At 46.3% G+C, this 14,907-nt stretch overlaps 1 protein-coding gene and 1 long non-coding RNA gene across 2 annotated transcripts in view; one reads left to right on the forward strand and one right to left on the reverse strand.

Annotated features, from left to right (window-relative positions):
* The window catches only part of LOC134479863 (death domain-containing protein CRADD-like), a 182,620-nt gene that overhangs the window by 93,552 nt on the left and 74,161 nt on the right, over positions 1-14,907 (reverse strand). The window lies entirely within an intron of this gene.
* Positions 1,282-2,859, forward strand: LOC134479867 (uncharacterized). The gene is made up of 2 exons (XR_010053690.1): positions 1,282-2,071; positions 2,607-2,859. It is a non-coding gene; the product is annotated as an uncharacterized LOC134479867 (long non-coding RNA).

The raw sequence follows: 14,907 nt of genomic DNA on the forward strand, positions 1-14,907 counted from the left end.
ATTGCTGGCTATGCAGCTGAAAGGAAGCAAGCCTGGAAGAGCCCACTGACAGCTCAAGACAACTGGGGTGCCCCGCCCCCACCCCAACATCCTCCTGGAACTGAGTCCAGCCAGTGAACTGTAGTATGTCCTAAAGAGAAAAGACTGCAGGCCTCTGCTGCCTCTGCTTCCCTAGACCCTGGGCAAAGACAGCACGGGAGCCACCCTCAGCCCCAGTTTCTACCTCATGGCGAGAGGCAAGTGTGTATTGCTATAAGCCAGTAACCTGTGTGGGAACTTGTTATGCAAGATAGAAAACTAATAACACAAAGGGAAAAGAAAACAGTCTGAGAATTTCTTAGACTCGCCTATCTTTATTTAATGATTCCAACTTAACTCAGTTACACAGAAAAATGGATTTTTTTTGAATACCATAAAGCTCCAGACATGACCAGGGAGATGGCTCTTTTAACAGAGAGCTTGCCTTATAGACAGTGGTTCTCAGCCTTCCTAAGGTTGCGACCCTTTAATACAGTTCCTCGCGGTGTGTGACCCCCCAACTGTTAAATCATTTCACTGATACTTCAGAACTGTAATGTGGTGGCAACTGCTATGAATCGGAACGTAACTATCTGACATGCAGGATATCTGATATGTGACCCCTGTGTAAGGGCCTTTCAAGTCCCAAAGAGATCTCGACCCACGGGTTGGGAACTGCTGCTTACAGGCACTAGGCCCTGAAACAGGTCTTCAGAACCACACAAAATGTCTGGACAGTGGCCTAGGCTTGGAGTCCCAGTCCTGGGGAGACAGAGACAGGGTAGGGTATCCTGGAGCTTGAGCCTAATCCACGAGCACAAGGCCAATGAGAGACACTGTATCAAAGAAGGTAGCAACTGTTCTGAGGATGGTGACATCAGAACTTGTCCTCTGAAGCACACATTAGTAATGATAATCATCATCATCATCATCATCATCATCATCATCATCATCATAAATAGGAGGAGGGCTGTTGAGATGTCTCCATGGTTAAAAGCACTGGCTGTTTTTCCAGAGGAAACAGGTTCAATTCCCAGCATCCACATAGCAACTCACAAATGTTTATAACTCCAGTTCCAGGGAATCTGACACCCTCACACAGACATACATGCAGGCCAAATACCAATGCATGTATAAAATAATAATAATACCAATAAAAATAATAAATATTTAAGTGTCAAATTATTTAAAAGGTTAAAATATTACAATATAACGTTTCATTACATAACCTCAAAGCACTACCTAAAAACCAAAGATTGTTTCCAATAATTCACAGGACACACAGCAAGGACTGGAACCAAAATGTGAACAGAATTGAAAACTCATTTTATCATGATTTTTGAGTACATCCACACTAATTAAAATTAGGTGGAAAAGAGTCATTGTTTAAAGAACGATTTCTCAGAGAGTTCCAGTTAGTATTCAAAATAACACTGCAGCCATTAGAGTTTTCTAGCACTGGGATTGTGCACTTCCCACAGCAATCAGAAACAAACAAAGATTGCTAAGCTGTCATAGGAAAAATCAGAAATAGAGAAAGATTGCTAGAATGTTGTAGGGGGGGAAATGACAAAAGGATAACACTCTCCTCCACCTCTAGGATTCTGTATTCTGTAACTCAGTAACAGAATGTTGGGCTCCTCGGAGTTCTGGTTCAATTTCTACTACTAAAGGTCCACAAGAACCCACTCACTCCATTTTAGCCCCCCGGTTCCCAGCGCTATCTTCAGGGCAGTGTGGATTATCAGCATTGCGAGAGTCTAAACAGGAATCGCATACACTATTCTAAATTTTGAGGGCAGGCTCTTGTCTTCCGGACACCTTTGCGGAAGAGAAGTTAGGGGTGAGGTTTCAGGTCTGTGGCTGGAGAGGAGAAGCTGGAAAGGCCAGGCCCGCTGTTGGTCATGCTGATAGGGCCCAGCACACACCAATGCTAACACCTGTCTGCAAGCACGGAAACAAAACTCATCTCACACAATAAACCCCCGGCAACCTGGGACTGCTGGCTGAGCAAAGCTGTGCTGAGGCCGCTGGAAGTAACGCGAGTTTCCCGGTATTCCCAAAGCAATGCCAGTGTTTGTGCAAAGCTCACGTTTCACTCGGGCTAGGGATGGGCTGGGGTTTGTTTCCTCAGCAGAGTCCAGTTGCCCTGGTTTTGATGGGGTAAGGGCATGTCGATCGCTTCACAGCTGCCTTTCGTAAATGCATGCAGGCAAACACGCACTCTTTGAAGGGTGCTGTCACCCTCGCGGTGGCGGGGAAAGTCTGCACCCTGGAGCGCGGGGACGCTGCCTCCAGCTGCAGCCCCCTTAGCCTTAGGCTTATCGCAGCACACACCAGTTCCTAGAGAAGAGATTCCGAGAAAAAAACCCTAGTTCCCTAGAAACATTAAATTAACACAAGGGATCTGGAAACGAAACAGCAGATGCCTGGAGCCTTCCCCCTTGCTGGCTTCCCGCCTTCTCGGAAAAATCTTTGCGTTAAAATAGATTGGATTACCCGACTCGGCCAGATGCAGCTTGAGACCTGCTAGAGAACAGGAAAGCCGTGTGCCATCTTTTAGAAAGATATTTTTTTTTCTTTCCCAGGTGGTAGAAAAATGCCTTTGGGTCGTTGGTATTAGCAAGGACTCAGAGGCTGAGCTGCTTGTGTTCCGACAGAAACTTTCCACAACTCCGACTTGCAAATCTGACAACCGGAGACTGAAGCAGAGTAGGTCAGGCGCTTAGTTCGGAGCCTAGGAAGAGGATAACTCGTCCCCTCTTTTACTAAGAAGAAAACGTCTGTTTTCTTCCGGAATCATCTTTGACAAGAACTATGAGAACGGAATAAAGCTAAAAACATTTCCAGGGAGTCACAGAGCTTGAAGGCTTTCAGTCAGGCTTCTCATCTGAATCTCAGAAAGTAACTAACTAACCCCCATGGACCCTGTCTGCATCATCATCGCAAGGTGTGTAATCTCTAAATTCAAGCCACGACTGATAAGCACATTGAAAAGCAGTCAGCCGTAGGTGCCTAAGTATATTCCATTTTTGTGGCATCTTCCACACACAAATTATTTTGGTGGCTCAGAGTCAGAAGCAAAGCTTCCTGTGAGTCTTGAGAATTTGAGGAGAAATACAGTTTTTACTGTAGCTTCCTTCCTTGATGCATTTAACTTGTTTCTCTTGGTAATCCTTACAGAGGGGCCCAAAATCCTCAGGCTCTATTTTAACACCGGCCCTTCTTTCTAATAAATCAGATCATAATCTGTAGTTCTAAAAGGATTCTGTGCTTAGCCCCGAGCTTGGGTGCTCTGGATGGAGGAACACATTACCAAATACTGGAAGACACATCTTTGCCTAAACATAAGAACAAAACCTATTGTAAAACCCTGCAGGCAGACAAAATTACCTCCCCAGAATAAAACAAGGAAGGCCTTCCATGAGAAGAGCCACCCTGGGTACTCCTGCACAAAGCCTCGAGGGAAAGAGAAAGGGCAGTTCCGTATTGACTTCCCTGCTTCAAACTCAACGGCAGGCAGGCCGAAGAAAGAAAGCCGGGGAGGACCCTAAACTGTTTATAAGAAAGCAAAGGGAAAACGCTGGGATGGTTACTTGGCTAGCAGGCCACAGGGAGGGCTGAGAGTTGCAGACAGCAACCAGCAGGCTGAGCTGCTTAAAACCGAAAGTCAAACAAAGGGCTTTGAGCAGGTAGACTCTCATGCAACAAAATGATCAGAAGGGCGTTCTTCCGAGCAAAGAGGATGCTTGTTTTGTATCGAGCTAATGGGAGCTCGGCCACACAAAGTAGCTAGTCCTGCTACAGCAATTCCAATTAGCCCAGCAGACAATGTTAGTCAGTGGTTGCTTTTTTTATTTTTTAATGACAAGCGAATTTCCAAATGATTATGAATGACCACATGTGACATTTTTCGGGTTGGGTCTTCACCACAAAAGCATGCCTGTCACTAAGACACAGTCTTATTTTCTAAGAACAGACCGTATCTTACTCCCATGTGGCACAGCAACCACAACGATGGCCAAAGGTCACCCAGACTCCTTTAAAAAATATTTCTTAACTTGAAAGTAAACCACAACATTACGGAATACTATGGAAACGCGATACGTTTAATAATGTCCTTCAAAATTAAAAAAGAAAAGAATACTAACATCGTAGAAAAATGCCAGCAGCTTCAAAGCCACAATCTCTTTCCTGTGGCTAGATGGGGCCTCATTCCTGGGAGTTTATCACACTTAACTGAGTTTTTTTAAAGGAAGAAGACACTTAGATATTTAAAAGCAGTTATTTCCCCTTGATCATCTAATCCCAACTCATCAAATTAGATATCTAGAAATCACCTGGTCTGCTTTAGCAGATTTTTTTTTTCTACTTTAAAAGTTAGTTCTGTGCAGATGTAGATGCAGTGGCAGTCAGGTCCCCATGCATACAGCTGGCTGCCATAAATGCACACGGAACTGGGTCGGTATACTCTCCCTTCTACAAGCTGCCGGTCTCCTTGACCGGACACACACACACACACACCCATGAAGTCCTAGTTTATGATTTGTTCCTTAAGTTAAAAAATGTTTAGACTTTATGTTTTAAGAAACAGTAAACATCTTCTGAAGTTGAGTGTTCCAAAAGAAATGATTTGAATGTTCTAATGAAAGCCTCTTATAGCTAAATGAGATGGCGCGGGGCAGGAAGGCCGTGGGAGAGGAGGGAAAAGCCTGGTTAAAATGAGAAACCTCCACAGTGGTGTGTAATCTCTCTAGAAAATCCTGCGCTTGCCATGGAACCAAAGGGACAGCATAGGATAGTTTTTCCTTAATAAATAAAAGGTAATTCCTTTATTTCTAAGATGAGGACCACACCAGCCATCTTTCTTTTTGGCCTTTTTCAAGGCGTTGGGTTTTCCTTTTGTGGCAGTGGTGGTGGTGGTCTTTTGTGTTGTTAAAATCTGAGTGGTATTGCCACAGTTCAAGGGAGCATGCCAACAGGAACTGACAACAGCCTGCACTTCTGACTATGTCGTACTGACTGCAGGCTTGATATTTGATCTTAGGAGTCTTTTTAAAAAGAAAGCCTCGGGTGGCAATAGAAGAGCTCTGTGGCTCAGGCAAATCCGGCTCATCAGCTTACGCTACAACCAGAATGGTGTTAATAAAACCAAATAACACATTTAAAAAAAAACGGATTAGATCCGTTCAATACATCCCGTTAAGATAAATGAGTGTCAACATCAAATTCATACTGTAAATAAGCAGGGTATATACATTTTTAAAGAGGCTGCAGTGTCTACTTCCTACTAGTCCTGGCAGCTGCCAACTTCAGTCTGTGAAGTTCAGCTCAAATGTCAGTCAGACACCTACATGGTTGCCATGAGACGGGTTGGGCGGGGCTGGGGGTGAGGATGCGCAGACAGGACACAGTGGGGTCGGAACTGGGACAGGGAATGGATCACGCCATACATCGGCTCCAGATTCCCCGTGTCATTTCAAAGTCCCACTTTACCAGTGGGAATTTGATCAAACAAAGCAGCTGCAGTAACTAAATGATGGTTTCTCCTCATAACAGTTTCCGGAGCCAACCAGACGCGCCCTTCCGCTTGGTACCACCGCATAGCCCTCCTTTGCTCTCTAGCTTTGAATGTTCTGACTTACCGACCCATTCCTCTTGACTCTGGCCCCTGTTATCTTCTGTGATTTTCTACAGAGGAGGGTTTTACTGTTTGTAGCAATGAAGCAGAGGATGGGACTTTATGTACAGAAGAGGACAGGCCAGGTTAGGGGGACGCCAGCTTTAGCTTGGGCTGAAGCCGGCATTGGGCAGGCTGAGGATTTCTGCTTCCTGCCATGATCCTGGCGGGCTCCTGCTAGGCCTGGCTTGCCCAGTTTGAGGAGTTGGGCCACCTCTCCCGGTGTAAGGAGCCTAAGGCTGGCAAGTGCATCTCAAGGAGGAAGCCCTTAGAGGGTTAAGCTAGGATAGGATGGTGACAGCTTCGCAAGGCAAGGCGACTGGTAGGCATGCCTGAGGCCACAGGCCTGCCTGCTTCAGGTCCTTGGTCTCTCTTTTCTCCTCCCCACACCACCCCCAAACCCTCCCCCTTTTCCTCTAACCTTGCGGAAAAGAGAAAAAGAAAGAAAGAAAATGAAAGAGCAGAGCTGTTGTTTTGTGCCAACTAACAAAACAGCTCAGAGGCAGCGGCAGAAGAGTGCTGCCCTTTTAAAAGCAAGCCACGTGGTTGCAAGTCAGAGGCAGCTCTCACAAAAAGGAGCAGAGGGGGGCAGTAGGGAAACTCCTGCTTGTTTTAAGAATACTGGACCTCTATCCTTGAAGCTACCTGAGCACCGGAATGGCTTTATATAATGAGCTATATTTTCTCAGCCCCAAAGTTCTTTCCTGGACCAAATTGCTAATGCGGCGGGGGCAGGTTCCAGCTGCCTAAATTCCCTCAGCACCCCCCCTCCGCGCACCCCCTCCCCCGTTCCATAAAAAGTATTCGAGTGCTAACACAGCAGTCTCGCTCTCTCAGTTCCTAGAACTATAAACCGACTACCCAGATCCCTGGCCTGGAGAGACAACCAAGGTGCACAACAGACATGATTTAAAGGTACACAGTATCCGAGGTGTCACTTTGATCATGGCCAGCCAGGGTGGACGAGGTGGGGGCCGTCCCCATTTTTTCTCCTGGCTATTATATCAAGTCCCTGGGAACCATCCTTCAGTGAGGTGCTGCTTCTGTGGTGGTGTCTGCCACTAAGAGGGCAGCATCCCCACAACTACCTCCAAGAGTAATGCTGTCGCCTCACCAACCCTGTTCACACAGCAAGCTCTGCCTTATTCCTGGACGGCAGCTAAGCAGCACCCCTCTACGGTCCCACCACTGCCTCCTCCGTCCCTCCCTCATACATGTGCCTGTGCTAGGGGATCAGATGGCACCAAGTTTGCTCACATGTTCATCTCCCCAGATGGGGCTCCAAACTCCTTGGAGATCTAGTTGTCTCTGTAGCTCCTCACAAGAACTAACGCAAGGTGGCTGCTGTTGCATTTCTGGTTTCTAACCATAAGCAGGAATGGAGCTTATGCAGATTCGGCGGCTGTCCTTCCACACCTCACCCTGCAGTCAGAAGAGGAAGACCACTGTTCATAATCCCACGACCTCTGCTTCCTACTACGCTGCAGTGGGGGTGGGCAGCTACAGAACTCGCCGACTCCAGTCACATTCCAAGAGAAATCAGGATGGAACTCAGTGGCTACTATCGACATTGAACACATCCTATGTTCACCCTTATTTTAAAAGAAATAAACAGATACAGAAATACAAGGGTTGTGCGGTTACCTATTTCTCTGTATTGAGGACTAAACCTGGAGCCCCATACATGGTAGGCAAGTGCTCTACCATTGCCCCATGTCTCTACCCTCTCCCTATCTTAACTATATGAGTTGGCATCAAAAGAGAAGCGGGGGAGGGTAAGGAATAGATGAAATTAGCAATTCAAGGAACCACTAAAGGAAGTGAGCCTCGGGGACACCTGTAAGACGGAAAGACGGAACTGACTACAGTGGACAAACAGCCTTGAACCTCAAGATGTAAGAAGCCCATTTGGTCCATAATTTTAATTACAGTCTGGCTGTGGACAAGAATGGACAGCTCCTCAGATCCTACAAACTGTCCTGGGCTGCAGGTGAAGCATCCCACTATGGTGTTTGTCTGCGTAAACAAGTTATGACTCTATTGCTATGATTCAAAGGCCCTGAGGTTCCCTGCTGCTGTTTGATGATCTATTTACTATATTCCCTAGATATCTTCCTGGGATTAGACTAAAGAGAAAGTCAGAAAAGATGTGCATACACCGGGTGAGATATACCTGGTGCTTGCTAAGCACTTTGTATGCACTAAGCCTACAAGAGCACACTCTACTTGATAGGCGCAATTAGCCTTCACTTAATTATAATTTTAAACCCAGGTTTCAAACTTAATTATAAATTTAAAACTAGGGAAATTGAATGAGAATGGCCCCCACAGGTTCATATATTTGAATGCTCGCCCCCCCCCCGCCCCGTTGGTAGAACTGTTTGGGAAGGATCAGGGGGTGTGGCCTTATTGGAAGAGGTGTATCACTGGGGGAGGACTTTGAGGTTTCTAAAGGCCACACCATTCCCAGTTAGAACCCTCTTCTGGTGCTTGTGTCTTAACCGTGTAAGCTCCCAGCTACTGCTCCATCACAATGCTTTCCCACAGCTGCCATGCTCCCTGTCATGGTCATGGACTCTAACTCTCTGAAACCGTAAGACCCCAATAAACTCTTCCTTCTATAAGCTAGCTTGCTCATGGTGGCTTATTACAACAATAGCAAAGTAGCTAAGACACTAGATCCCTCTGATTCTGTATACAGTACTTTTTCCATCAATTATACGGCTTCTGCTTGTAATGCCAGCATCAAGAGCAGATGAAGTTGGCTCCAAAGGTCTATGACTCAATTCGGATTTGCTCGAGAGTTGATTTGTACAGAGGAATATATTCTCCTTAAAGATAGAAACAAGAGTTTTGGGTGCTGGCATCAAACCATTCACAGTCTAAGGGGGAAGAGACATTTTAAAATAAGACAATAAATTAATTTATTCTCTTCCCCTCAACCCCCGTCTCTGCCAGATCTGTACCCCTCCGTGTCACATTTTGCAGTCTCTTTATGAATTTTCCAAATCTTAGTAGATGCTGCCTCGCTCTTTATTTAAACATCAGCAAAACATGAGAAACTTGTACTACTTCGTAAGCTGCCTACATCTCGAAAGTCACATTCCAGGAGGACACTTGAACTTTATCATGATGCTGTGAGTTCCTTCACCCATTCATTAATATGGTTTGGAGTATCAGCAGGAAGCCTGGGACCACTAAGGGAAGCAGTGATAGGAAGAACACAAGCAGACGCTGCATCGTGATATCCTCCAGCCATTCCAGAAGGCGAGCAGGAAGTATTCAGAGCCACGCATTGTGCTAGGTGTGTTATAAGATGTGAACGCAGGGCCTGGAGGGATGGCTCTGTGGTTACGAGCACTTCCTGCTCTTGCAGAGGCCCTGGGTTTGGTTCACAGCACCCACAGGGATCACAACCACCTATAAGTCCAGTTCCAGGGGATCCAACACCTTCTTCCGAATGCCACGGATATCAGGCACGTTTGTGGCATAAATGCGTATATGCAGGCAAAACGCTCACACACACAGGTCTGTAAAAGAAAAAGGCCATGGGAGTACAGTACATAGCGTGAGCTGAGGTCTGTGCATGAAGCAAGGCTGGCTTGACAGGTTTAAGAGACAGGAAGGAGAAGGGACACATTGAGCCAAAAGAAGGGCAGAGGTCTGAAGCCAGGAGGAGCACAGGAGCTGTGGGAAGGCAGGGACTACAGGGCTGGGTCTGCACGTGGAACTGGAAAATGGCATGAGCCACATCTGGGACGGCTCTGCGGGGGATGTTCTGGGTCTCAAATCTCATTTTAAGAGCAATGGAAATAAATGTATCAAAAGGTTAGAGAAGAAGAATGGAATTCACATAATTGCCCTTCAAGTTCCCTATGCTGTCTATGACTGAAGTATCAGGAAAAACCCAAGGTGGAGATCTGTTAATGCCTGAATAGAATAGAATAGAAACCACAGTGCCACAGGTAAAAGGTGCTAAGATGAGGGAGGGAAATAGAGGTTCTGTTTATAACATTGCCATCCGGGCTGACTATTTAATTGAACTTTCCTCCTCTATCAAAGGAAAGCGTTTCTGACCTCAGAATCTCTATACTTGATCCAAACAGCAAATATGGTAACACTTTAAAACTGCTTCCACTCTCTAAAATGTAAACTCCTTGAGGTCAGAGACCACAGGCCACGTTCCCTGCCATATGCAACCCCTAGGGGCTGCATACCTGGACGGTGACAGGACCGTAGATGGACAGAAGATTGTAGATGGCAGACATATGGAAATTCACGTTAAGGCATCATTCTGTGGTCTAGCGGAACATGACGGGGTGTGTGGGAGAAGTTTATCCAGGGGACAGTCTCCACAGGAAGGGTTTCATGGACATGCATGCCAGCTGGCAATGCCAGGTACCTCCAGGTACCTGGAGGGGCTGGCTGCTCAACTGGGTTGCACAGTCAGAGGTCAGTGGCATCATCAGTAAAGTGAGTGGGACAATCACATGTTCTACTTGACACTTCTTCCCAAGAGACCAGAGGCCCTGGCGCAAACGCCCTCCCCTAATACAGGCTACCAGTTGCCGTGATTCCGCGTGTCTGTATCGAGTATAGCATCACATGTGTCTCTGTGCATTGTGTGTGCCTGGTACCCACAACAGCCAGAAGAGGCCATCAGATCCCCTGGAACCTGAGTTACAGGTGGTTGTGAGCTGCCGTGTAGGTACTGAGAACTATCTGAGTCTCTCCACACCCCCTCCCCTTTACAATACACTGAGTATTACCTCTTAAGCTTGTTGGACTGAAGTCCTCATTGTGCGTGTCCCAATTCTTAAAGGTTACAGCTGGGGGTAAGAAGCAAAGGCAGGAGGGGAACTAGGACGAGGCCTAAGATGTTCTTTGGTGTTTACGCGCTCTGTGACAATGACCACTCACTGAATACTTACTCTGTCCCAGGCAGAGACTTTGGCAAATATGGCCAAACATGGCCTCTAACCTCACAAGTTCTGACAAGATAAAGAATACTGGTGGCACTGCGTGGGCAAAACCTGAGGCTCAGAGCGGAATCAATGTGCTCAAGATTATGCGTTGTCAAATGGCAGAGGCGGGTGTGAACCTGGCGAGGACTGTTAGCTACTACACCAGTCTCATCCCGCAGCGTGATAAACTTCTAAAGTAAACAGACGTGCAGGACAAAAGAAGCCACTCGCAGGCGTTTAGAATGGTACTATTAGGTTGTTTGTAACAGTATCTCTTTTCATCTTGGCAACTTCCAGAAGTTTGCATTTTGACGTGAGAACACTAAAGCTTAGAAAAGCTTGAACTTGCCCAAGTTTTTAAAAACTACTCGAGTGAAGGAGCCTGGATTTTAATTTTAACCTAGGTCGGTCTGACCCCCCAAAAAACACACTCAATTAGCCGTTAAGAGTTTGGCTACTCAGACACAGAGCTACAGCTTGTACTCCTCTGAAAGAGAATGTCAGAATGAAAGGACGGGGTCAATGCAACATCTTAAGGATGAACTCCGAATTCCCACTGCATGAAAAGGCCTCTCCAAAAGCCATCTCTGAGCATTTTCTCTGCAACGGTTTCCTTGAGCTGCTCCCCGAGGGCCTCTAGAGCTTTTTAAAGCCAGTGTCTTCTTCGCTGCCTGTGCCTCTCCTTTCTTTCTGGTGAAAAATTAAGCGCTCTTTCTAAATCTGCCCCTCCCTTTAAACAGAATGCACATGTCTGCATTCAGGGAAGGACTATGTTGACTAGTCCTTACTGTTATCACTGGATGGTGTTCTTTGAGTAGGCAGAATCATGGTAAGCCACTGTGTGAACTGCGAACTGCCCCTTAATTATTTACCTGAGAATGTTGCTATGTAGCCCAGGCTGTCCTGGAACTCCCTACAGTGACCGGGCTAGTCTCAAACTTGCAGAGACCTTCCTGCCTCTGACTCCTGAGTGCTGAGATTCAAGTGCTTGCCACCGAGCCCAACTCATTTCATAACTGATTTTGGTTCTGCCAAATCTTTCAAGATGTTCCTAACATAAGTGTCTGATTATGACAAAAAACGTTCTTCTCTAGACCGGAAGACTCCTCTGGCAGGCAGGTCTCCTCCGCCACTTCGTTAGATCCTGCTAGGGCATTTCATTTCGGAGTTAAAAAGGTACTTAAGTCCAGTGAGGAAACCTGACTTTACAACTCTACTGATTGAGGGAAGCTCCTAATATCTTATCTGTTCCTTTAAATGCACTGAGGAAGAAGCAGCCTGGTAACTCTTGGTAAAACCTGAGAATTAGTGTGCGTGTGTAAGCTGACACTTGCATCAACTGCTCTCAAGGAAATGGAAGTTTTAAGAGAACCGCCATGCTCGTCCATGAACGCAAAGCTAATGTGCTTCCCCAGGACGCAGTCACCAAACTGCATGCTCAGTCTTCGAGTTGAGATGTCCCATCAGTTTGAAGAAAAAGAAATTACAGATGTCAACTCGGCATGTGTGGTGGTAAAACTGTATCCGCAGACACTGTTGGATGACGTGAGGGAGAAAAGACATCAGCTCTAGATGCCAGGCTCCCCAGCCTCTCTCTGGCAGGCACACGTAAGCACTGGAGTTGTCGAGCTCCAGCTGAGACGCATGTCCCATGGTGGGACTGCTTTGCTCTGCCTTCCTGTTACAGCAAATTAGGGGCAATGTTTAAAACTTACTAACGAGATATGCTGCTTTGGCTCTCCCGAGCTAAGCAATGGATCAGTGATACTGACTCAGATCTTTTATTTATATGAACAATACTGGTAGGAATGCTCTTTTACATATAAGTACGTGTCTAATTAGTCCTTGTAGAGCCAGGAGGAGTGGCGAGCACCTTTAATCCCAGCACTTGGAGACACAGAGGCAGTTCAAAGCCAGGCTGGCCTATAAAGTAAGATCTTGTCTCAAGAAAACGAATATTAATTAGCTTTTCGATCGCTCCTTTCGTCAGGATCCTTAGAAGTGGAAACACTGCTAAAGGGTGTGGCGTGCGACAAGTACTGTGGAAATGAAAAGCATGCTTGCTGATGCGTGCTCCGGCGAGATGTTATCGCAAACTTCATGCACTGGCGTTCCCTAGGTGTGAGTACTGTCCTCATTAGGGTGAACCAAAATCAACTCGGCAGGAAAGGGCTTATTTCCGCCTCCATGCCCCAGCCACGGTCTGTCATGAAGGGAAGTCAAGGCAGGAACTGGAAACACTCACTGAAGCAGAGGCCATGGTGGACTGCTGCTTACTGGCTGTCCCTCATGGATTGCTCAACCTGCTTCTTAATGCCAGCCAGGACCCCCTGCCCAGGGGAGGACGCATTCACAGTGAAGTGGGTGCCCCCAAGCCAAGCATGAATAAGTGAAATGCCCTACAGACTTCTTCCAGGGCAATCCTGTGGAGGCCTTTTCTCTAATAGCGTCCCTTCTTCCCAAACGATCCTAGCTTGTGTCAATTTGACATAAAAAAAAAAATTACGTAGCACAAGTACTACTTTCCAATAATTGCCAATCTGCTAGAAAACCAGTAACTTCTGGTTACTTCCACTGCGTTTTTCTTTTCAAGTACAGAAGCAACCTGTGCTGTTGCACTACAGGAAACTTGAGAGAGAAGGAAATTGAAGAGAGAGATCAAGGGGACCAAGAGAGGAGAAGATCCAAGGAGCAGGTCCTGGCTTGTAAATGCTCAGCCCAGGGAGTGGTACTATTAGAAGATTAACTCCCTGGTGGGGTAGGTGTGGCCTTGTTGGAGTGGGTGTGGTCTTGTTGGGGTGGGTGTGGTCTTGTTGGGGTGGGTGTGGCCTTGTTAGAGTAGGTGTGGCCTTGTTAGAGTAGGTGTGGCCTTGTTGGAGTAGGTGTGATCTTATTGGAGTAGGAGTGTCACTGTGGGTGTGGGCTTTAAGACCCTCATCCTAGCTGCCTGGAAGTCAGTCTTCTCCTAGCTGCCTTCAGATGAAGATGTAGAACTCTCAGCTCCTCCCACACCATGCCTGCCTGGATGCTGCCATGTTCCTGCCTTGATGATAATGACTGAACCTCTGAACCTGTAAGCCAGCCCCGATTAAGTGTTGTCCTTCTAAGAGTTGCTTTGTTCCTGGTGTCTGTTTACAGACACTCACTAAGACAGAGCATGTGGCCAAAACATTTGAGTCACATGAGAATCAGAAGCCGGGGTAAGGGAGGAAGCAAAGCCCCTGAGCTTGAGGTTTAGGGTGGGAGATGGGGTGAGAGAGCTGAGAGGAACCAGGATGGGGAGCATGGCCTCTGTAACAGGTACTTGCTGAGAGACCAGAGACCAGCATGCGCTTCGTAAGCTAATAGGCACCACAGTTAGCCATTTTCCCTGAGTTTCTCTGGGAGATGGCACACCTGTCCCGGTAGTTTAAGTGTTAACATGAAGCTCTTGGCCCAAGGCAAACTTAGTAGATGATGGGCAGTGATGGTTATAACGAGAGGGGGATTGGGGGGGTTGTGCTGGCGGCCATCTGTGTCTATACTGTGCCTGTATATTAGTGTCTACTTTTTTTTTAAAGATTTATTTATTTATTATATATAAGTACACTGTAGCTGTCTTCAGACACACCAGAAGAGGGCATCGGATCTCTTTACAGATGGTTGTGAGCCACCATGTGGTTGCTGGGAATTGAACTCAGGACCTCTGGAAGAGTAGTCGGGTGCTCTTAACCGCTGAGCCATCTCTCCAGCCCTAGTGTCTACTTTTAACTGAACAATTCATCTTCTGCTTATTAATCTGTAAGTTCTGGATAATAACTGTTTGCTCTCTATGTAGCCAACCACTTTCCCACGTCAACAATCCTTTTTAGTCTTCTGTACCGAGCTCGTACTACAAGGAGGGAACTCTCAGAGAGTTGGATCTGCTTTCTCTTTTTGAGTTTTCTCTAGTTGAGTTTTCTCTAGTTCTGCTAACAGTGTCACACCCACAAAGACCTACTCATGCCCCACGAGACACCAGACAATGCATCTGAAATGGGTATTGATTGTGTGATGCTACTTTAACAGAGACCTTATTTACTTTTATTTAAATAGTTAATGTTGATGTTAAGATTTCACTTTATTCTTTTTGCCCTTAAGTGACTTGTATGTCATCCCAACACTTTTTATAACTTTTTCAAACTCAAAATTGATTCTTACAAGTCAATTATTCTTGGCCTAAAACGGTGAAATCAATAATCTCTAAAAATAAATGGGCTAGTAACA

Source organism: Rattus norvegicus, chromosome 7 (genome assembly GCF_036323735.1).
Source record: "Rattus norvegicus strain BN/NHsdMcwi chromosome 7, GRCr8, whole genome shotgun sequence".
NCBI lineage: Eukaryota > Metazoa > Chordata > Mammalia > Rodentia > Muridae > Rattus > Rattus norvegicus.